This window comes from Lissotriton vulgaris, chromosome 8 (genome assembly GCF_964263255.1).
Source record: "Lissotriton vulgaris chromosome 8, aLisVul1.2, whole genome shotgun sequence".
Classification (NCBI taxonomy): Eukaryota; Metazoa; Chordata; class Amphibia; order Caudata; family Salamandridae; genus Lissotriton; species Lissotriton vulgaris.
In genome coordinates this window covers 1,300,964,402-1,300,988,962 of record NC_141696.1, presented here as the reverse complement: position 1 = coordinate 1,300,988,962, position 24,561 = coordinate 1,300,964,402, and positions in this window count along the sequence as shown.

Genomic DNA, 24,561 nt, shown 5'->3' with positions numbered 1-24,561 from the left:
ACTGATCACCTTCCCTGCATTCTAATGAAAGGTCGTCTTTCTTGCTCCTGCAATGTCTGGTCAAAATCACATGATGTGCTTCACCACGGATGTCAACTGGATTTTGTAAATGTGCATTTAGATTCAGCTGTCTTAATCAGGTCAGTCAGTCAGTCAAATATGCTTTATTCGAGAATTCACTCATAAAAGCAGAGACAATTTAAAAATACAAATCAATTAACAATCAATTACAGTAAAAAACAGATAAAAAAGCATATTATTTACAATTCATGACTCAATTTTCAATTCAAGACTTAAAAATATCATATTAAAATTGACCTGTTAAACATTTTTAAAAGCTGTCTTTTCTATTCCCTGGCCCAAGCACCCAGTACAACAATAAACCTTGATTGGGGCAATCTCAAGTCTAGTCCAAAAAAGCTGTGATCTAAGATCTCTGAGCAGAAGCTGAAAGGGGGATTTATTCTCCTGTTTTTTGAAAGCTTATGGATTACAGATTAATCATCAACCTCAATGTATTGAATCAGTTTATAAGAAAAATTCACTTCGAGATGGATCTGCTACTGAAAATTATCCTTCTGGTCTCCCCAGGAAAGAGGTTGGACGCCCCAGATCATCAAGATGCTTACCTGCACACCCCTGTCCTTCCAGATCACCAAACATTTCTGCATTCTAGGGCATCACTGGCAGTTTCAAATACTTACACTTGGCCTAGCTTCTGCTCAACGAATAATCCAAGCGGTGTTGGCTCCTTTAGTTGCAGCTCTATGCAATGCGTGGATCATTAATGTGCATTTAGATTCAGCTGTCTTAATCAGGTCAGTCAGTCAGTCAAATATGCTTTATTCGAGAATTCACTCATAAAAGCAGAGACAATTTAAAAATACAAATCAATTAACAATCAATTACAGTAAAAAACAGATAAAAAAGCATATTATTTACAATTCATGACTCAATTTTCAATTCAAGACTTAAAAATATCATATTAAAATTGACCTGTTAAAAAATTTTAAAAGCTGTCTTTTCTATTCCCTGGCCCAAGCACCCAGTACAACAATAAACCTTGATTGGGGCAATCTCAAGTCTAGTCCAAAAAAGCTGTGATCTAAGATCTCTGAGCAGAAGCTGAAAGGGGGATTTATTCTCCTGTTTTTTGAAAGCTTGTGGATTACAGATTAATCATCAACCTCAATGTACTGAATCAGTTTATAAGAAAAATTCACTTCGAGATGGATCTGCTACTGAAAATTATCCTTCTGGTCTCCCCAGGAAAGAGGTTGGACGCCGCAGATCATCAAGGTGCTTACCTGCACACCCCTGTCCTTCCAGATCACCAAACATTTCTGCATTCTGGGGCATCATTGGCAGTTTCAAGTACTTACCCTTGGCCAAGCTTCTGCTCAAAGAATAATCCAAGCGGTGCCGGCTCCTTTAGTTGCAGCTCTATGCAATGCAGGGATCATTATTAATCTTTATGTGAATGATCAGCAGGAGCTTTCCACTTCAGTAGCAGAGAACGTGAAGACACAGTTAAGGTCTGTCATCTCCCACAGTCCTTATCAGCCTAAGGGCCTGATTTTGAGTTTTGGCGGACGGGTTACTCAGTCACAAACGTGCCATCTGATATAATGGACTCATAATACTGCAGCCAGGATATCCATCATGTTTGTTACAGAGTAACCCAAGCGGCCAAACTCTAAATCAGGCCCTAGGTTGACTCCAACCCAGAACCCAGAAATCGTAGAGGCATGATTCCGGAATCAGGTGAGACTCTAGATCCACTCTGTTCCAAGCACAAATAGACTACAACATCACCTCTTATTTCTGCTGCGGCAGAAGTTTGCTCCAGTCAGGGCATTGGGTCCAAGGTGACATGGTGATTTAGGGTCATTGAGGGAATTTTGGCTCACAACAACGGATAATGGCTTTACCATCTTGTGGTTTTGTGTGCTATTATTTTGCCAGGCCCACCTGCACCTAGATCCCCTTTTCTAGCACCAACACAAATGTTGGACTATTCTCTCCCAAGACTTCCCCAGCTGAGTTCCAATCACAAACAACAATCAGAACAATCTACTGTGGTAGTTGCTTCATTAACATCAAGCATGCTGCATTTTTGTGCCCTACCCAGACCACGATCCTTTAAGTCACAACAAATGCCAGCAGGCAGGATTGGGTGAAATGCTGGGAACCCTGACAACTCAGGGTCAATGTATTCCTTCTCAGCACTTCCGTTCACCCAACTGGAGGGAGTCAGCAGCAATTCTTTGAGCCATCATTATGTATGCTCTTGTCTTACAGAACTAGTTGGTTTTGCTTTTGACCAACAACATGGTGGCAACATTGTATGTTAACAGACAATCAGGAATAGGCTCCTCAGATGCAGCCTCCTTGGCTTTTCATGTCGTGACCTGATAGAGATCTAGCTTAGAAGAGCATCATGAACCTTCAATATTCGGGGATGCACAATGTGGTGGCAGATCATCCAAACCAGATATTTCTTTATCCATCTCACAACTTCACTCTGTCTTGTGTCATATTTCTAGATCTTGGCAAAATGTTTGGGATAACAAAGATAGACCTCTTTGCTAGCATCAACAGTGCTCGTCCTCCCTGTTTTCTATCATGTTTTCCACATGAAACATCTTCCCTTTAGAAAGAGGCATTATATGAGTTGGATGTGGCCTATTCGGTTCAGATATACATTTCACGTTCTGCTGACTACAGATTATGTGAAGTTGTCTTTGTCAATGTTGTTGTCTTCCAGAAGGGATACAGGGCACCTACTACCTCTCTTAATAGACGAATAAAGACTGTAATGTTTCTAGACAATACCTCAGAGGGCTCATGTCGACTGGGCTCTGTACAAGGATGATCCATCCGTGGTATGGCTGCCTCTTGGGCACAACCTAGAGGAGCTTTCATCTGTAACATCTGTGGAGGACCCACTCAGTTCCTTCCACCTTTATTTTCAGCTACTGGCTAAACCTAGGTGTCCAGTGGTCCAATGTTTTTTAACCAAAGTTCTTGCAAGGGTACGTCACAACTAATCCTCTTTTCTAGTACTTTAGTTAAATAAAGTAGATGTGTGCCACTATTCAGCTCCTTTGATACATCCTCACAAAAATAAATGCTGGGTTGATTTAAGGGTTGAGGAGTTAATACTCAGATTACATTCCAGTAATCTTCATTACTTTGATTAACTTTCTTTGTCCAAGTAGTTACATCCTATTCTGTAATCTCGATTGTCAGTGCTTGGTAATACCAGGACAGAGGTTGGGCGCACTCTTCTTTAAGGCTCATAGTAGGAGAGTGGGGCCTATGGAGGAGGACACAAGAGGGAAGCCAGGGTCATAGAAGTACGTACTGGGTCGAGGAAGAGCAATTGGTGTAAAAAAGATTATCAGTCAGTAAAATGAGCAGTTTCCACTGAGTGCAGAAAATGTGCTTGGTGTACCAATTGATAATAGTGTAACAGGTTTAATAATAATATGCCAACAATATTATGTGCGAAAATTACAAAAAACAATTTGATGGACAGAATGTAGATCAATGTCTTACATTCACCCCAGTACAAGGATCTGGGCCTAAATCCATCGTTTTTTGCACTCCACACCACCCTGGGTCAGATAATGGCTTTATGCAAATCAGCTCTGACCCTGTGCCCCATGGGAACAGTCCAGTCCGAACTACAACAGCCATATCTTTCCCAGACCGGAATCAAGCATCCGAGGACCGGACCGGTTTCGAGGTAACACCTCTCATCAGCCCGGCTAGCTTGACTCCAGTGGTGTGGAGGCTCTGGGACCCACGTCTGAGCTACCCCAGTACACTCAGGGAGAAAATTACAAAAAACAATTTGATGGACAGAATGTAGATCAATGTCTTACATTCACCCCAGTACAAGGAGCTGGGCCTACATCCATCGTTTTGTGCACTCCACACCACCCTGGATCAGATAATGGCTTTATGCAAATCAGCTCTGACCCTGTGCCCCATGGGAACAGTCCAGTCCGAACTACAACAGCCATATCTTTCCCAGACCGGAATCAAGCATCCGAGGACCGGACCGGTTTCGAGGTAACACCTCTCATCAGCCCGGCTAGCTTGACTCCAGTGGTGTGGAGGCTCTGGGACCCACGTCTGAGCTACCCCAGTACACTCAGGGAGAAAATTACAAAAAACAATTTGATGGACAGAATGTAGATCAATGTCTTACATTCACCCCAGTACAAGGATCTGGGCCTAAATCCATCGTTTTTTGCACTCCACACCACCCTGGGTCAGATAATGGCTTTATGCAAATCAGCTCTGACCCTGTGCCCCATGGGAACAGTCCAGTCCGAACTACAACAGCCATATCTTTCCCAGACCGGAATCAAGCATCCGAGGACCGGACCGGTTTCGAGGTAACACCTCTCATCAGCCCGGCTAGCTTGACTCCAGTGGTGTGGAGGCTCTGGGACCCACGTCTGAGCTACCCCAGTACACTCAGGGAGAAAATTACAAAAAACAATTTGATGGACAGAATGTAGATCAATGTCTTACATTCACCCCAGTACAAGGATCTGGGCCTAAATCCATTGTTTTTTGCACTCCACACCACCCTGGGTCAGATAATGGCTTTATGCAAATCAGCTCTGACCCTGTGCCCCATGGGAACAGTCCAGTCCGAACTACAACAGCCATATCTTTCCCAGACCGGAATCAAGCATCCGAGGACCGGACCGGTTTCAAGGTAACACCTCTCATCAGCCCGGCTAGCTTGACTCCAGTGGTGTGGAGGCTCTGGGACCCACGTCTGAGCTACCCCAGTACACTCAGGGAGAAAATTACAAAAAACAATTTGATGGACAGAATGTAGATCAATGTCTTACATTCACCCCAGTACAAGGATCTGGGCCTAAATCCATCGTTTTTTGCACTCCACACCACCCTGGGTCAGATAATGGCTTTATGCAAATCAGCTCTGACCCTGTGCCCCATGGGAACAGTCCAGTCCGAACTACAACAGCCATATCTTTCCCAGACCGGAATCAAGCATCCGAGGACCGGACCGGTTTCGAGGTAACACCTCTCATCAGCCCGGCTAGCTTGACTCCAGTGGTGTGGAGGCTCTGGGACCCACGTCTGAGCTACCCCAGTACACTCAGGGAGAAAATTACAAAAAACAATTTGTAGTTCGGACTGGACTGTTCCCATGGGGCACAGGGTCAGAGCTGATTTGCATACCGCCATTGTCTAACCCGGGGTGGTGTGGAGTGCAAAAAAACGATGGATTTGGGCCCAGATCTTTGGACTGGGTTGAGTGTGTGACATTGATCCACATTCGGTCCATCACCTGTTGTTTTTGCAAATTCCACCCTAAGTGCGCTGGGGATGCCCAGACGTGGGTCCCAGGCACTCCATACCACTGGAGTCAAGCTAGCCGGGCTTATGAGAGGTGTTACCTCGAAACCGGTCTGGTCCTCGGATGCTTGATTCCGTTCTGGGAAGGACATGGCTTTTGTAGTTCGGACTGGACTGTTCCCATGGGGCACAGGGTCAGAGCTGATTTGCATATCGCCATTGTCTAACCCGGGGTGGTGTGGAGTGCAAAAAAACGATGGATTTAGGCCCAGATCTTTGGACTGGGTTGAGTGTGTGACATTGATCCACATTCGGTCCATCACCTGTTGTTTTTGCAAATTCCGCCCTAAGTGCGCTGGGGATGCCCAGACGTGGGTCCCAGGCACTCCACACCACTGGAGTCAAGCTAGCCGGGCTGATGAGAGGTGTTACCTCGAAACCGGTCTGGTCCTCGGATGCTTGATTCCGTTCTGGGAAGGACATGGCTTTTGTAGTTCGGACTGGACTGTTCCCATGGGGCACAGGGTCAGAGCTGATTTGCATATCGCCATTGTCTAACCCGGGGTGGTGTGGAGTGCAAAAAAACGATAGATTTGGGCCCAGATCTTTGGACTGGGTTGAGTGTGTGACATTGATCCACATTCGGTCCATCACCTGTTGTTTTTGCAAATTCCGCCCTAAGTGCGCTGGGGATGCCCAGACGTGGGTCCCAGGCACTCCACACCACTGGAGTCAAGCTAGCCGGGCTGATGAGAGGTGTTACCTCGAAACCGGTCTGGTCCTCGGATGCTTGATTCCGTTCTGGGAAGGACATGGCTTTTGTAGTTCGGACTGGACTGTTCCCATGGGGCACAGGGTCAGAGCTGATTTGCATATCGCCTTGTCTAACCCGGGGTGGTGTGGAGTGCAAAAAAACGATGGATTTGGGCCCAGATCTTTGGACTGGGTTGAGTGTGTGACATTGATCCACATTCGGTCCATTCCCTGTTGTTTTTGCAAATTCCGCCCTAAGTGCGCTGGGGATGCCCAGACCTGGGTCCCAGGCACTCCACACCACTGGAGTCAAGCTAGCCGATGAGAGGTGTTACCTCGAAACCGGTCTGGTCCTCGGATGCTTGATTCTGTTCTGGGAAGGACATGGCTTTTGTAGTTCGGACTGGACTGTTCCCATGGGGCACAGGGTCAGAGCTGATTTGCATATCGCCATTGTCTAACCCGGGGTGGTGTGGAGTGCAAAAAAACGATGGATTTGGGCCCAGATCTTTGGACTGGGTTGAGTGTGTGACATTGATCCACATTCGGTCCATCACCTGTTGTTTTTGCAAATTCCGCCCTAAGTGCGCTGGGGATGCCCAGACGTGGGTCCCAGGCACTCCACACCACTGGAGTCAAGCTAGCCGGGCTGATGAGAGGTGTTACCTCGAAACCGGTCTGGTCCTCGGATGCTTGATCCGTTCTGGGAAGGACATGGCTTTTGTAGTTCGGACTGGCCTGTTCCCATGGGGCACAGGGTCAGAGCTGATTTGCATATCGCCATTGTCTAACCCGGGGTGGTGTGGAGTGCAAAAAAACGATGGATTTGGGCCCAGATCTTTGGACTGGGTTGAGTGTGTGACATTGATCCACATTCGGTCCATCACCTGTTGTTTTTGCAAATTCCGCCCTAAGTGCGCTGGGGATGCCCAGACGTGGGTCCCAGGCACTCCACACCACTGGAGTCAAGCTAGCCGGGCTGATGAGAGGTGTTACCTCGAAACCGGTCTGGTCCTCGGATGCTTGATTCCGTTCTGGGAAGGACATGGCTTTTGTAGTTCGGACTGGACTGTTCCCATGGGGCACAGGGTCAGAGCTGATTTGCATATCGCCATTGTCTAACCCGGGGTGGTGTGGAGTGCAAAAAAACGATGGATTTGGGCCCAGATCTTTGGACTGGGTTGAGTGTGTGACATTGATCCACATTCGGTCCATCACCTGTTGTTTTTGCAAATTCCGCCCTAAGTGCGCTGGGGATGCCCAGACGTGGGTCCCAGGCACTCCACACCACTGGAGTCAAGCTAGCCGGGCTGATGAGAGGTGTTACCTCGAAACCGGTCTGGTCCTCGGATGCTTGATTCCGTTCTGGGAAGGACATGGCTTTTGTAGTTCGGACTGGACTGTTCCCATGGGGCACAGGGTCAGAGCTGATTTGCATATCGCCATTGTCTAACCCGGGTGGTGTGGAGTGCAAAAAAACGATGGATTTGGGCCCAGATCTTTGGACTGGGTTGAGTGTGTGAGATTGATCCACATTCGGTCCATCACCTGTTGTTTTTGCAAATTCCGCCCTAAGTGCGCTGGGGATGCCCAGACGTGGGTCCCAGGCACTCCACACCACTGGAGTCAAGCTAGCCGGGCTGATGAGAGGTGTTACCTCGAAACCGGTCTGGTCCTCGGATGCTTGATTCCGTTCTGGGAAGGACATGGCTTTTGTAGTTCGGACTGGACTGTTCCCATGGGGCACAGGGTCAGAGCTGATTTGCATATCGCCATTGTCTAACCCGGGGTGGTGTGGAGTGCAAAAAAACGATGGATTTGGGCCCAGATCTTTGGACTGGGTTGAGTGTGTGACATTGATCCACATTCTGTCCATCACCTGTTGTTTTTGCAAATTCCGCCCTAAGTGCGCTGGGGATGCCCAGACGTGGGTCCCAGGCACTCCACACCACTGGAGTCAAGCTAGCCGGGCTGATGAGAGGTGTTACCTCGAAACCGGTCTGGTCCTCGGATGCTTGATTCCGTTCTGGGAAGGACATGGCTTTTGTAGTTCGGACTGGACTGTTCCCATGGGGCACAGGGTCAGAGCTGATTTGCATATCACCATTGTCTAACCTGGGGTGGTGTGGAGTGCAAAAAAACGATGGATTTGGGCCCAGATCTTTGGACTGGGTTGAGTGTGTGACATTGATCCACATTCGGTCCATCACCTGTTGTTTTTGCAAATTCCACCCTAAGTGCGCTGGGGATGCCCAGACGTGGGTCCCAGGCACTCCACACCACTGGAGTCAAGCTAGCCGGGCTGATGAGAGGTGTTACCTCGAAACCGGTCTGGTCCTCGGATGCTTGATTCCGTTCTGGGAAGGATATGGCTTTTGTAGTTCGGACTGGACTGTTCCCATGGGGCACAGGGTCAGAGCTGATTTGCATATCGCCATTGTCTAACCCGGGGTGGTGTGGAGTGCAAAAAAACGATGGATTTGGGCCCAGATCTTTGGACTGGGTTGAGTGTGTGACATTGATCCACATTCGGTCCATCACCTGTTGTTTTTGCAAATTCCGCCCTAAGTGCGCTGGGGATGCCCAGACGTGGGTCCCAGGCACTCCACACCACTGGAGTCAAGCTAGCCGGGCTGATGAGAGGTGTTACCTCGAAACCGGTCTGGTCCTCGGATGCTTGATTCCGTTCTGGGAAGGACATGGCTTTTGTAGTTCGGACTGGACTGTTCCCATGGGGCACAGGGTCAGAGCTGATTTGCATATCGCCATTGTCTAACCCGGGGTGGTGTGGAGTGAAAAAAAACGATGGATTTGGGCCCAGATCTTTGCACTGGGTTGAGTGTGTGACATTGATCCACATTCGGTCCATCACCTGTTGTTTTTGCAAACAATATTATGTGCAGCAGACCTAAGTCCAGAGCTCCTGACCCACAAGTCAAACGAACGGCGAGCAGGAGAAGCGAAACGCCAACAAGCGCAAAAAAATATAAGGAGAGGTGTATGAACGAAAGGGGCACCTGCTAGATGCATCGGTAACCTGCTACGTCCACTGGAAAGGCAGATCGAGGCGAGGAAATTGGCAAGGCGAAAGGAATAAGGAAGCGCAAGATGGCGGCGAGCACTTGAGGGACGACCCGAGGACCCAAACGGATTGCTGGCTACCAAGTAAGAGCGACTCAGGGCAGACGCCAAAAACAAGCCGCACGCAGGCAATCCAAGCAACTGCACCCCCCCCCTATGCGAAGTCCTAGAATACCGCCTAACCGACCTCAACGCAAAGCGCAGGGGGAAGAGGGGGGACAACACGAACAACAGGAAGCTGCCATATTTGGTAGGAGCGAAGCCGCGGGCGGCCATCTGGGATCAGGCGGAAAGAGCGGAACACTGACCAGCGCGACAACAATATAGGGAGAGGCGCACATCAGCAGGAAGCACCCGCCACAACCGGGAAGGCGGACCGGAGCGAGAGGGAATCCGGAAGGTGGAATACAGAAGGAGCGCAGGACAGCGGTGAACTCCTAAGGAAAGACCCGAGACGCACACAGCTGGCTACCAAGTAAGAGCGATTCAGAGCAGACGCTTGACAAGCCGCACGCCGAGAACCCACGCAACCGCCTCCTCCCCCAATGCGAGGCTCCGAAAAAACCGCAATACCAGGCACAAGGGGGAAGAGGGGGAAGAGGGGAGACTGCACGGAAGCGGCCATCTTAGGTAGGAGTTAAGAAGCCAGTGGCGGCCATCTTGCTTAAGCAAACATAGGAGTCTTACAGAGCGTAAAACGTAACAATCACCGCAAGCCCATACGCCTTACAGGGGTGGCAGGTGAGAGGGGCGGCCATCTTAACTAAAGCGCGGAAGTAAACAAGCAGACACCTCTAGGACGAGGCGCCAAAGCACCGCAATAAGCTGTAACCAAAAACTGGGCAAGCGAAGAGACGAGGTGGGGGACGTTTTAAGCACCGGGGAACACACCGGATAACCGAGGCAACATCAAGCGAAAGGAGCCACAAAGCGAACCTGCACCCCCTGCTGTCCAAACAGGCCTGCAGATCAGCCCACGCCGAACCGAGGAGGGCCGTAAGAGCAGCCCACCCACCAACAAACCAGAGGTGAAGCCGACAGTCACTTTCAGTGGCTCACAGAGGGCAAACCGCCACATGCACGGTAGCCGCAATCAAAGCAGCACGGAAAGCACGAAGCCAGGCACAAAAAAGCAACGCCACCAGAATAAAAAAAAAAAAAAAAAGTTTTTCAAGAGCGGGGTTAACACAAGCGCGGAAGAAATAAAAAGGGAGATACCGCAGGAGGCTGGCGGAGTCCAGGACCAAGACCAGAGTGGTCAAGTGGTCACCCAGATTCAGGGACTGTAACCTAACCACAGCGACCACCCCAAGCAACAAAGAGGACAAAAGACTAAAAAAAGGACCCACAAAGCACCAACCAACAGAAGTGAGACCCCAAACACATCAGGTCAGAAGGGGTTTCGACGCAATGGCAGGGAAAGATGGCAATCAGATTACAAATGTCCAAAAAAAGAACAAAAACGATTTAACTGCCTCACCTGCAAAAGAACGAGGAGATCAAGGCAACGAAACAATCACATTGGACACACTACTAAGGAAGATAACAGAGGGTAATGATCTAGCAAAGGCCACAAAAAAAGCAGTGGACAACATCCAAATGGAACTAATAGCAATCAGAGCTGAGCAAAGCAAAGCCAACGGCAGGATAGATGAGGCAGAGAAAAGGATAAGCCAACTGGAAGACCGCGCCAATGTAACGCACAAGGACCTAGGCCTAGTTATAAAGAGAACAACAGCACTACAGAGGTCCATGGCAGAGCAAGAAGACAGAAGCCGCAAAAGGGAACATAAGACTTTTAGGTGTGCCCGAGGACGAAGAGGACACCCCGGGAGCGTGCGCCCTGATGCTGGAAAGCATAATCCCCAAACTGACCGGTCTCATTTTCGACAAACCGCTCGAACTCGTCAAAGCATACGGCATACCAGCAAAGAAACCAACAAACAGCAACACCCCCAGACCAATAATATGCAAACCACTAAGGGACAATCACACAGACGCAATATTCGCAGTAGCCAGGAAGGGCAAGCCAATGGTGATAAATGGAAAGAAGGTAACAATCACCCAGGACTTCTCTAGGCTAACGGTGGAGGTGAGGAAAGGCTTCCTAGCCCAGCGAGAGACCCTGCGTAAAAATAACATAACTTTCTCCTTCGCAGGACCCTCAAAAATGAGAATCATAGATAGACATGGGAGCAAGACTTTCGATGACCCCAACGAGCTGCACAGATACCTGCAAGGCCCGGCTCCAGAAGAAATGGAGCACCAAAGCCCAGGAGCAAAGAGAAGAGCCTCCACAGACGGGGCAGAAGAAGAGAACATATGATGAGGGCAAAGAGCCCACATCTAGTAATCCCTGAACTTTGAACTCAAATACCATACCTACCTCGAACATGCGCACAGAAACCAATGCACCTACCTCAATGTCGGGAATGACACGAAGCGACAAAGAAGGATCTAACAACAGCCATATCCTATGAGACTATGTAAGGACTTGGATGGGGGGGGGTAGTGTGAGGACCCTTGCTGTCGCACACCCGTTTTTCTAAAAGCGAGGGGAGGGGGGTTGGGGGATGGGGAGGACAGAGGGGGCGGGCGGGACAGGCGGACATGAAGGCTAACGAGATAACAGGCATTTGTGCAACGTATAATTCCTTTTTCTTCCTTTGCTATATCCATTCCTTTCCTACAACCCCTCTCCACACACTCAAACCCCAAGGGGGGCACTCAGGGCTTACAACGGAACAAAGACTGGTATCACGGAGTCAGGTCAGAAAGAAGACAGAAACACCAGCGAAAACACGAAACCCCCATGACAGACCAAACAAGAGCCAGCCTAGCCACTAACCTAAAGGTGGTGTCCATGAACGTTAAAGGCCTGAACCATCCAATCAAACGCAGGAAAATATTAGAGCACTTGGCAAAACTTAAAGGGGATATATACACGCTACAAGAGACCAAACTCTCAGAGGAGGAAGAAAAGCTACTCAAAGCAAGATGGATAGGAGACGTCCTATGCTCGCCAGCAAAGGGGAAGAAACGAGGTGTAATAACCATCCTAAGCAAGAAGGCCAATCTTACCATACAGACGACAAACACGGACGCAGACGGGCGCCTGCTGATAGCAAGCGTCCAGAAAGGAAACGATCTGATACATGTTGCCAATATCTATGGACCAAATTCTGAAGACAAACAGTTCTGGCAAATGGTGGACAGCAAGCTCAGTGACCTACCGCAGGAAGACCTTCTGATCGCTGCGGCTGACATGAACAAGACGATGGATCAGGCTACGGATAGGCACCCAACCAGACCAAGCCACAACTCTCAAAGCAGCAACACCCTGAAAGACCTATGCACCAAACACCACCTGGCAGACCCATGGAGGCTACAGCACCCAACAGCGCGTGAGTACACCTTCTACACGCACCCGCACAATTCCTACAGCAGGATCGATTACATACTGATGTCCAACAACCATACACACCTAATCGACAACACGGAGATAGCCCCGATAACCATCTCCGACCACGCGCACGTATCCCTCGCCCTGAGTGGCAAACACAACGACAACCCGACGAGAAGATGGAGACTGAATGACGACATCCTACAGAACAAAGAGAATGTGAAAGAGATAGAGGCAGCACTAAAGGACTACCTTGAACACAACGATAACGGCGAGGTTGGGAAAAGTACCATTTGGGACGCCCTCAAAGCGACACTAAGAGGCAAACTGATAAACATCAAATCGAGAATGAACAGGAGCAGGAACATAAAGATCTCAGAAATAGAAGACGAAATAGCAGCACTGGAAAGAGGCCACTGCGCAAACATAGCAGACAAAAACACACTCACTACGCTCACAAAAAAGAAATACGAACTGAACAAAATTCTGAGCGAACGAGCAGGTTCGTGGCTAACAAAATTCAAATCTGTAAATCTGTGCAGAGCCAACAAAGCAGGGAAACAGCTGGTGTCCTACCTCAAAGCGAAGCAAAGGCAACACACAATAGCAGCAATAACAGACAAAACAAATAAATCGCAAACAACAAACAAAGAAATACTAGAAGTCTTCAGACAGTTCTACCAAGAACTATATTCCGAGGATAAGAACCTGAGCAAAGATGGAGGCTGCGCTCTCCTAAAAGACATCAACCTGCCAGAACTCAAAGAGGAAGAGAGAGCACCCCTCGAAGCGGACATAACGGAAGAAGAAATTGAAGCGGCAATCAGCCAGCTAAAACGGAACAAAGCGCCAGGACCGGACGGATACACCACCGTCTTCTATAAAACGTTCTGCCAAAACATAAAAAGAATACTGTCGGAAACATACTCCGCCTGCATACACAACGGCAAGATGACAAACACCATGAGTGAAGCCAACATCACAATAATCCCCAAGGAGGGGAAGGACCCTCAATACCCGCAGAACTACAGACCCATTTCGCTAATAAATGTCGATTGCAAAATCTATGCGAAGGTGCTGGCAAATAGACTAAACAGAGTCCTACCAGACATCATCCATAGCTCACAAGTGGGATACATCTACTATGCCACCTAATCAACCACACAACACAGAGCAGCGAGCAGGCAGTCATGATAGCGCTGGATGCGGAGAAGGCTTTTGACAGAGTCTCGTGGCCCTTCCTTAGGAACTGCATGGCAAAGTTCGGCCTAGGGGAAAAATACATAGCAATGGTGATGGCCCTATATAACAAACCCAGAGCAAAAATAGTGGTGAATGGAAGCGCATCTGAAACGCTCACACTAGGAAGAGGAACCAGGCAAGGATGCCCACTGTCACCAGGCCTCTTCCTACTGGCGCTAGAACCCCTATTGGCGAAAATCAGAGATAATGAGAGGATTACGGGGATTAAGGTCAAAGAGAAAACAGTCAAACTGGCAGCATACGCAGACGACATCCTTATCACAACCACAAACCCATCAACGTCAATAACAGCACTCATGGACACAATAGGAGAATACGCAGAAGCATCAGGGTACAAACTCAACAAAGACAAATCGGAGTGCAAACCAATGAACATCCACACCACAAAAGAAGTACTTGGGGACTCAGGCCTAGCCTGGCAAACAAAACCACTCAAATACCTAGGGCTACAGTTCGGAAGAGACCTAACATCCACACTACAACACAATGAGGACTCATTGCTAAAGAAAATAAAAGAAAGACTGGAACTGTGGTCGCCAAAATACATCAGCTGGTGGGGAAGGATAGAAACGATAAAAATGCTGATAACACCTGCAATAAACTACACGCTAAACATGCTACCAATCCCAATGACAGAACGTTTCCACAAGAGATTAGACAGCATGATCAACACCTTCCTATGGAGAAACAAAAGACCCAGAATCAGCCTACCCAAACTGAGACTAACGAAAGAACTCGGAGGCCTCAACCTGGCAAACTTTAAAATCTACCAAACAGCGTGCCTGGCGAAACAAGGGATGGCATGGATCGACGACACGCAGACGTACAAACCAGTCTGGCTAGAGCTAGAGAAAGATCTCCTGGGAGGTCTTGACCCGATAGCTCTACTAACGGCAAACAAACACCCCCTAAGGTCGAACCCAATACTGAAACATACCAGAGAAGCGCTGATGAAAATTGACAGGCGAATGATACAGAAGCTGAGAGGCACAACATGGGAATCCATCTGGTTCAACACAAAAGTAACATATCAAGGGGCAACAATGAATAATGACACATGGATCAAAAAAGGAATCAGCCTCCCCAAACAGATGGAAACCAAGGGAAAACAGCTGACATTTCAAAATATACAACAACTAAACGGCCTTCCAAACAAGGAGCTATACAACTTTCTAAAGATCAAAACTGCCATAACCAGAGCTAACTTACACAGAGAAGAACCGGGCATCGTCAAATACGCTAAAACCCTAAACTCAGCAGGCCACCAAACCGCAAAGATCTATAAACTACTGAGCCCAACCACCCTGTCGCAAAACAAAAAAACGACAAATTCATGGGAGACACTTCTAGGCAGACAGCTAAATGAAAAAGAACAGGCACAAATGTGGAGCTCAGCGATAACGAACAAAATAACCCCACAACTGGCACAAACGAAATACTGGCTCCTCCACAGAGCCTACTGGACCCCGTCCAGGCTCCACAAAGTGGGCATCGCAGAATCAAGCAACTGCTGGAACTGTCAAAAGGAGGAAGGCACCCTCGAACATCTCATCTTCGAATGCGTGAAAGTCAAGAAGCTCTGGGCGCAGATCAACGCATTCATAAACGATATGCTCAAAATAGACTTCACAATCAGCTATGCCAGCCTGGCGACAGGGCACCTGACCGCGAACCTAAACAACAGAGAAGAGAGAGCCCTACTAGACCTGCTACTCACAGCGGCCCTAAAGATAATCCTAATGAACTGGAAGAACACTGCAAAAGCAAACTTCAAAACTTGGATTAACTGGGTCACCTTCCTGAGAGGAGCAGACAACATAACAGGCAACTTCTCGAAAGAACACACCCCCAGGGGGCTCATGTGGAGCCCACTCGACGAACACTTAAGGACAACGCAATAACCCCCCCGCCCCCCTCTCCCCTCCTTTTTTCTCTCTCTTTCTCTCTTCTCTCACAGGGATAAGCCAAGAAATATAGCTAACACAAATGCACTGTATATAAGAAATACGAATTGCCAATGTATATTCCACTTATATTTTTCAATAAAAATTTTTATAAATCAAAATAATTGATGCATTACTGAAAGGTGTATGATAGATTTGATGTTAATGTGTTGCTGTTCTTGCTGGTTGCTAAACAAGTCAAAGCACAAAAGAGCCTCCCTACCAGTGGCGGCTCCTCTGCTAAGGCGGGAGAGTGTCACCCCACTGCTCTCTGTGCAGTGTAAAAAAGTAAAAACAAAATAATAATAGCACAACGTTATTATCATTTTATCTTTAGTACCGGCTACGGGGCCAGGTCAGGGCAGGGTGGGGCTGGGGTCTCAGGAAGAGTGGTTGGTACACCATAATCACACATACGTTTGGCTGGCCTTCTTGGGCCAGCCAAACAGACATGCACACTTAGCATTTCTCCACCTGACTGTGTTGCACAACCTAATGTAGAACAGCCCCAGGTTCCCGGGCACTGCCTGATTGGCCAAACAGGCCATTGTGACCAATCATGATGCTGGTGTCATGCTGGTGACAGTAGCATCGTTATGCGCTTAAGGGAGTCTGGGAGCCTGTTTGCTTCCATGCAGCCGGGAGTCAGGAAGAGAAAAGACCAGAGAAGAGCCTGTGACCGTTCACAGGTAAGTGATCTTTTTTATTTTTTCAACACTCCCCTCGCCCACCCCACCACGATCATTCCGTAGCAGCCACCACTGCTCCCTAGTGCAGACATTCCTACCTCTTATGCAAAAAGTAAATGTTAGGTATTTACCTCTGCAGTTTATAAATAGGAAAATAAGTGTAGGGGCCAAAACCTTTCCTCAGAAGCTGTTGCTGATGTGCTGAAGCTGCTTAATCTTGATTCCAACACATACCTTATTTTTCAGCCACCTTACGGTTCATGTGTCTTTATCTCACTCTTGCAGATTCTTTTTCATTCTTGCTTTCACCCTTTATTGCTGTTTTCCTAGATTTTTGTCCCCTTATTTCTCCCTCTTCTGCCTTCTCTCACTTGCTGTCAGTCCCAATAGAATGACACAAATGAAGTCCCAGTCCCCAAAAATATGCGCTACTGCCCACCACCAGCAACTGGTACCTGCAATTTATGAAATGCCTACTGCGCCTTTATCAGAGAAAGGTGCTGCTGTCAGAATAAATATAAAATACCATGCAAACCCACATTACCCTCACTCTGCACCACCGCACCTTGTGATCTGTGCCAACATATATTGCAAGTGTGTGCCAGTGTACCCTGTGATCTGCTCGAGCATAAACTGCAAGATAGCACCAGCATACATTACAGTCTATGCCAGCATTCAGTGAAATCTGACCCTGCATACATTGCAGTCTATGCCAGCATTCAGTGAAATCTGACCCTGCATACATTGCAGTTTTTGCCAGCATTCGGTGAAATCTGACCCTGCATACATTGCAGTATATGCCAGCATTCAGTGAAATCTGCTCTATGCCAGCATTCAGTGAAATCTGACCCAGCATACATTGAGGTCTGCCCCAGCAAACTTTGTGAACCACATCAGCATACAAAGTGAGTCTGTGCCAGCATGTCCTTTGATTTGCACCAGAATGCACTTTGATTTGCACCAGCATGCACTGGGGAAGTAGAATATCTAACAATCTTGCTGTTTCATGCAAAAAGTTGCTTTATTTGGAAGGACTTAGAGCTCATAATTGTAACGTCCTTCAGCTTGGCCGCACAAGCTACTTGTCTCTTAAATTGTTCTACCAATGAGATTTAACACGCTCCACATACCCTAAACATTACCCTGATGTTCATGTCCTAATGTCCTGTCTCATTAAATGATAACACTTCTAACAGGTCCAGATTTTAGCTTCCAATTTATTATTCTCGAATCTCCATTGACATCTTGTCTAGCCTGCTGGGCTACAGTGATCAATTTGTAATTAATAAGTGACGCTGCCCAAAGTTTTAATGAGCAGCCCGCAGCTGGCGGTGACCTATGTAGGGATTGCAGAATACCAAGGCTGCTTCATCTTGATTTCACTTCATGCCTTTCTTCCATCATTCTAAACTCCTTTCCCCTGTATTCCAATAGTGCAGGTTAGTTTTCATCCCTGCTTTCTTTCTTCATCACTATGCTTCAGTCTTTCTCTTGCTCATACTTAGCTCCTTTTGTGTTTTCCTCTCTCTTGCTCTGGTTCAAAGTACAGAAAAAGTAAGTGCTGCTCTCCACAAATGAGTGCCAGTGGGTCCCACAGCAACCTCTGGATCAAATTGAGCACTGGCAGGGCACCAGGCCCAGGCTGCATCTAATAAATTCCTTACTGGGATCCTTTTACACACTTCACTTTTCCTAACCACTCCTGCTCTTCCCTACCTGAGCTCATTCATTCTGCTTACTTCCAGCGACACTTGCATGTTACAACCTAAATCCTGCTTAACCAGCAACCAACAGCGGACTCCTGGTATGAACCAGGAGGTAGGTGGGACCATTGCTTCAGAAGGATTGAATAATCCATCACACACATGTACTGTGAAGCGATGATACAGCACTTTCTAATGCCACAACACCATCCTTGCCTTTCCCAATGCAGAGTTAAAAGTTCCCCGCAGAGGAGCTTTGTGAGTCTGCACCAGCCTGCATTGTGAGTATTCTCCATCATACATTGGGTCAGATTTACTATGTGTGTCAGTGCTAGGCATGCAAAGTGATACAAACACTTTCAAGGAGTTTTACATTTCAGTGTGATAAATATTTTGCACTGGAAAGGGGCATTTTTCGAAGCACAGTTACAATTAGGTGCTGCTCTGCGCCACATTGTGTCGATGGGGTGTGATTTGAGTTCACCTTGAATACACAAGCACTCAGTTTTGGACGTAAAGCTCGACCGACTTGTAGTAAGAAAACCTCAGCTAGGCCTACTTAGTGCAAGGGGTTCACCCTTCTCTGCACAGAGTCCTCAGACCATAGAAAGAAGTTGGCAATTAAACTGAAAAATACAAAAGCAAAGTTTATTAAACCTTTAAAGGTGGTACTACAGTCCACACAACAGTCTTCAGTATTGTATAGAATAGCACACCGAACTAAAGCACATGACCCCTTTTATACACAATGAGGGGGCTCAAAAGAAGGCGTTACAGAATACAAGAGCAGTTTCATGACCATACAAGGACATATTGGAAGGCACAATCGATAGATGGGCGGAGTTAACAGTCTTCGGAAACTAGTAAACACATTCCTATCTGGAACTAATTAGTAACGGCCATTGACCCTACTGCGCATGTCTGGACATGCTGAAAACGGGGAAGGCTAAATATAGCCTATTGCCGGGCAGACTTCAGGTGCAGTTAACAAGGAGGTAGGACAAAGCATATGATGAGCACATGGCGATGTATGGCATACAAAATGGCCGTTGCAAATACAAAATGGAGTCTGTACATTTGTTACGATAATGGTCAAACACAGCATCTCTTCTGCTAATGCTTAACCTAATCGCCGTTGATTTACAACAGACGACCCTTTCAGCATTAGCTGAAGACATTCGACTTCCTAGGTTAAGCTAGTTACTCATCCCTTATATCAATGACCATCATGCTAGCTATCTCCTTTTTCAAATCATTCTGCATTTTGACTTCTGTAACATTGCTTTTGGTTGGTATACAAGCAGTAACACACATGGAACATATCATCGGGCTGCACTGGATACATATACAACAAGTGAAGATTATTGTAATTATTATACAGAGCAGTCAATACTTTCCAGCCCCAGTCAGAAATCAGAGTCCAAAGCTACCCTGTAAAAGTCCATGTACCATTTTCTGTGTGAAGGTCTGCAGCGATTTTACGAAGTTTATTAATCCCCTTGTACACTGATGGGGTGTGGTCTTGTATGAACATGCAGCAGCTAATACCTATAACACGGCATGCACCACCTCTATCTGCTAGCATGACATCCAAAACCATTCTATTCTGTAAAGCCACAATTCTAGCAATTTGGAATTCTTCAGTGATATTTCCTAAGGCTACAGCTGTTTGATCTGTAACAGCTTCCACTACTCTAGTCAATCGTCGCACTTTTCTGCTATTTAATGCAGCACCCACAAAAAAGAACAATCCTAAATTAAAATCTATATATTGTTGTATGCTAGTTTCAGTTTGGTCAATATTATCAGTAGTCAATGTTCTCTTATATCTATTTACAGTAATATTGTTGAACAATTTAAGATTTCGATGATACAATAGAGGTGCCAGAAACACAGGGGGCAACAAAAATGAGACATAACAGATCCCGGTCCAGCCGGCTGGCAATCTATAATATCCACGATTTCAACACACAAAACATGTATTGTGTGAAGCCAAAAAGGTACTATTATTTAAGCCATCTATATTCAACACAGTAATACAGTCGCTAATCCCAACAGGGATATGTCCAATGCTCTGTACACATAGTTCTGCTTGTGTTTGAGTAACAGAAATAACAAAATGTCCAGCATTGGATGAGTCTCTTGTGTTGGTGAAGATATATGGCGTTGAAATATTGTCCGGTTGATATTCCTCCCACTCCCATTTAGTTCCATTCGCTTGGGGATACCCATCTTTGTCTTGATGGCACTCTATATTTAACCGGAAAAGCAGTCTACCCACTGTAGGCTTCCTAGTCGCAAAGAGCAAAGTATACCAGGCTCGACAAGAGCCATTATGCGAAAAAGGAAGAGGTATGAACGGTGTACCTCCTTTCTTTTGGTGTGCAGGCATCATTCCACAAATCTAACAGTTTATAGCATTCGTAGCAATGTGGGTATGGTGCAACATTTGGATGAAGGTATTATTGAGATAAGATTGTCGATGTTTCAATTCTTGATATAGGAGCGGAAAGAAATAATGCTCCTCTGGTGTAGGTGTGGTAACAATAAACAACTCACGAGCAGGAGTTGTCTCCTCAACAGACCATGTTATTGCTGCCACAATCACCAAGGCAACAACAAACCCTATAACACAAAAAATCTTCTTCTCCATTTTAGTCACAACACGAAACAAATCTTCCTGAAACTAAAGTAGTTGTCAGAGCTCTTACCCCTGGGTAGCCGTTGATTTCTTCACCACGGCCCAAGACGGTTGTCACTACTCTAATGCAGGGCTGATCCCACCCCCCCTTGCCACATCGGCTCTCCATTTCACTGACCCAGGGAATGCTCAGACAACTTTCACAAACGCTGCAGATTTCCCTCTCGGTCTCAAATTATATCTCGTTGCTCCAGGGACTGTCTGGTCCAGGAAGAACTCATCAGATCCGTCAGGTGTCACAGCATGGCCTTTCTCTGCAGTCAGAACCTCTCGATGATCGGTCAACACAGCAGGCTCCACCAAAGTCGGAAGTACTCGTCGACAATGGCTACCATGGACCCAATTTCTCTGGTTCGTGACTCGAACTGCTGTCCTCGTGGCAAGTAGCACTTGCTCTGGCCCGCGCCACCTTGGCTCCAAACTGTTCGATCTCTCAAAGGACTTCAGGAGGACGAAGTCACCAGGCCGGAGGTTATGGCCCTCACCTGTGGATCTGTCAGGAAGTGCTTCTCGAACCTGTTGATGAATAGAAACCAAGGGCCAGATGTAGGTAAATCTCATTTACAGATTCATAAATACCGAATTTTACAGATTCGGTATTTATGAATCTGTAAATGAGATGTAGGTAAAATTTCGGTATTTTTTACCGAATCGGTATGATTCGGTATTTACCAATTCGGTAAATACCGAATCGGTATTTGCTATTGAATCCTATGGGCCTTGAAGCCCATAGGATTCAATAGCAAATACCGATTTGGTATTTACCGAATCAGTAAAAATAACTAATTGCTAAGGGGGACAGGGTGTCACTTTGACACCCTGTTGCACCCCTGTAACTTGCTTTTGCGCCATGTGGCACACAGACATGCCCTTAGGGCATGTCTGTGTGCCACATGGCACAGGTGTACATGCACAGATGTGCATGTACACAAGAATTCGTAATTTACCATGCAATTGTATTGCATGGTAAATACCGAATTCTAAAGGCCCTGTAGCACTGTCAGAAATGCTACCTACATCTCAAATTACGAATTCGGTATTTTCGCCGAATGGTAAATTTACAGAATCGGTAAAATTTACAGAATCGGTAAATTTACAGATTCTGTAATTTTACCGATTCGGTAAAATTACTGATTCTGTAAAATTACCGAATATGTCCGTTTTTTGTGCCCCTACATCTCCATAGCCCTTTACCGGTCGGAAACGGCTGAAAATCGGTATTTTCGGCCGATTCCGACCGGTAAAGGGCTACCTACATCTGGCCCCAAGTTATCAGTTAATTGTGCCAAATAGTCATTCATTAAAACACAAGGTACATCATAAACAGAACTCGGTTTAGGAATTCCCCAGATATTCATGGACCTACCGAACAGGACCTCATAAGGTGTGAGACCTGTTCGAGAATGAGGCACTTATCTAATCGACAACAATGCCAGTGGCACCGCATCTGGCCAATTCAGAGAAGTAGAAGCCTGTATCTTAGCTTATTTCAGTTTCAGAGTAGCATTGTATCTTTCCACCAATCCTGCTGATTGTGGGCGGAACACTGCATGAAACTTCTGTTTGATCCCTAATCCTTTCAGGACATATTTTATAATGTCCCCTACAAAATGAGGTCCGTTATCACTCCACAACAATCTACAAACACCATAGCGAGGGAAAAATTCCTTTAAAAGCACCTTTGCTGTAGTAATTGCAGTGTTGTCCTTTGTGGGGTATGCCTCAATCCATTTACTGAAGGCACACACCACTACCAAGACATACTTCAGATTATTACAGCGTTCAAGCTGAATATAATCCATCAGCAAAACTTCAAAAGGTGCAGTTGGTGTAGCAAATCCTCCTGCTGGAGTTCGTGTCCCTTTTCCAGGATTAAGTCGTAGGCAAATCATACAGGACTGTACTACTCTCTTAGCTGTGCTAGCAATTTCTGGATGCTCCCAAACTTGTGTAAGCAATTTACTATTGCTGATGCTCCAAAATGTGCTAGCCCATGTGCCATCTGAACCATAGGTTGTACAAAAGCTATAGGCAACTTCCATCTATCCATCTGTTTGTTTCGCCAACAACCTTCATCATCCAACTCTCCATCCTTGGACCATTGCTCCCGTTCTTTGTCAGAAGCGGTCCTCTGTACCTCGAGTACTTCCTTCCTAGCATCGTGCCACCGCTCAGCTTGTGACTTCACTACATACATAGAAGTAGTGTCAGGCTGCATCACAGTCTCACGTGCCACTCGATCTACAAAAGCATTTCCTTGTTCCACTTATCAATCACCTTTTTATGTGCACTACATTTCGCTATAGCTATTTTCTTTGGATATGTTAATGCAGTCAAAACATTATGCACTAGTTCTTCCTTGCATTATCTGCTTCCCATGTGAGGTCAGATCGCCTCTTTCCTTCCAGAGCAGGCCAAAATTATGCGCCACTCCAAAAGCCAAGCGGTAATCTGTATAAATATTCACACACAAACCTGTACTAAGCTCACACGCCCGTGTCAAAGCTATCAGCTTTGCTGCTTGAGCTGATTTCTGTGGTATGTGAGCTGTCTCCACTATCGTGTGAAGCGTAGGAATTGCATATGCTGCTGAAGTTGTACCATTCGGTAACTTCGGACAAGACCCATCAACCCACAGTTCTCCATCCACATCTGAAAGGGGCGTATCTTGCAAATCAATACGACCCTTTGTCTGTTCCTCAGTCAAGAAAATACAATCATGTGTTTCTTGCCCCTCAGGCTGGGTCGCCGGAAATGGCAACAACGTGGCTGGGTTTAGTGTTGCACATCTCTTCAGTGTAATGTGAGGAGCTAACAACGTCAGCTCATATCCTGTCAGACGAGCACTAGTTAAATGCTACGTCTTTGTTTGATTCAAAAGGGCATCAACAGCATGGGGTACCAACACCAACAGTTAATGTGATAAGACTATCCCTTCACTCTGGCGTATTGACACAGCTGTTGCTGCAACCGAGCGAAAACATTCAGGCAACGCTCGAGCAACAGGATCAAGTACTGCTGAAAAATATGCACAAGGGCGTTGCTTATCACAATGTGTCTGTACTAAAACTGACAATGCACATCCATCCCTCTAGTGTACGTACAATGTAAAGCGCTTCGTGTAATCTGGAGTACCTAAAACTGGTGCTGAACAAAGAGCTTGTCGTAACTGTTGGAAAGCATTCTCACATTCATCTGTCCAAGGAAGGGGTATTGGAGTATCTTTTGTCAAAAGCGCTAACAAGGGTTTAGCAATATGTGAAAATCCTTATATACATTGCATACAAAAAAGAAGTAAGACCTATAAATGCTCGAACCTCTTTCTGTGTGGAAGGTACTGGTGTGTCTAAGATTGCCTGAATGTGATCTGATGTGAGTGCACGCCCCTTCTTAGACAAAAGGTGACCTAAGTAGGTTACCTTTGGTCTACAATACTGCAATATCTTTCTCGATACTTTATGGTTATGTAAGGCAAGAAAAAAAAAGCAAAGACAGAGTACACTTCTCACATTGCTCAGGGATATCGGCTGCCAACAAAATATCATCAACATACTGTATGAGCGCCACACCCTCGGGTAGAATAAAAGAATCAGGGTGTCTTTTCAATGCTTGGCTGTAAATACAAGGACTCTCAGTATAGCCTTGAGGAACTCTACAAAATCTATACGATCGATTA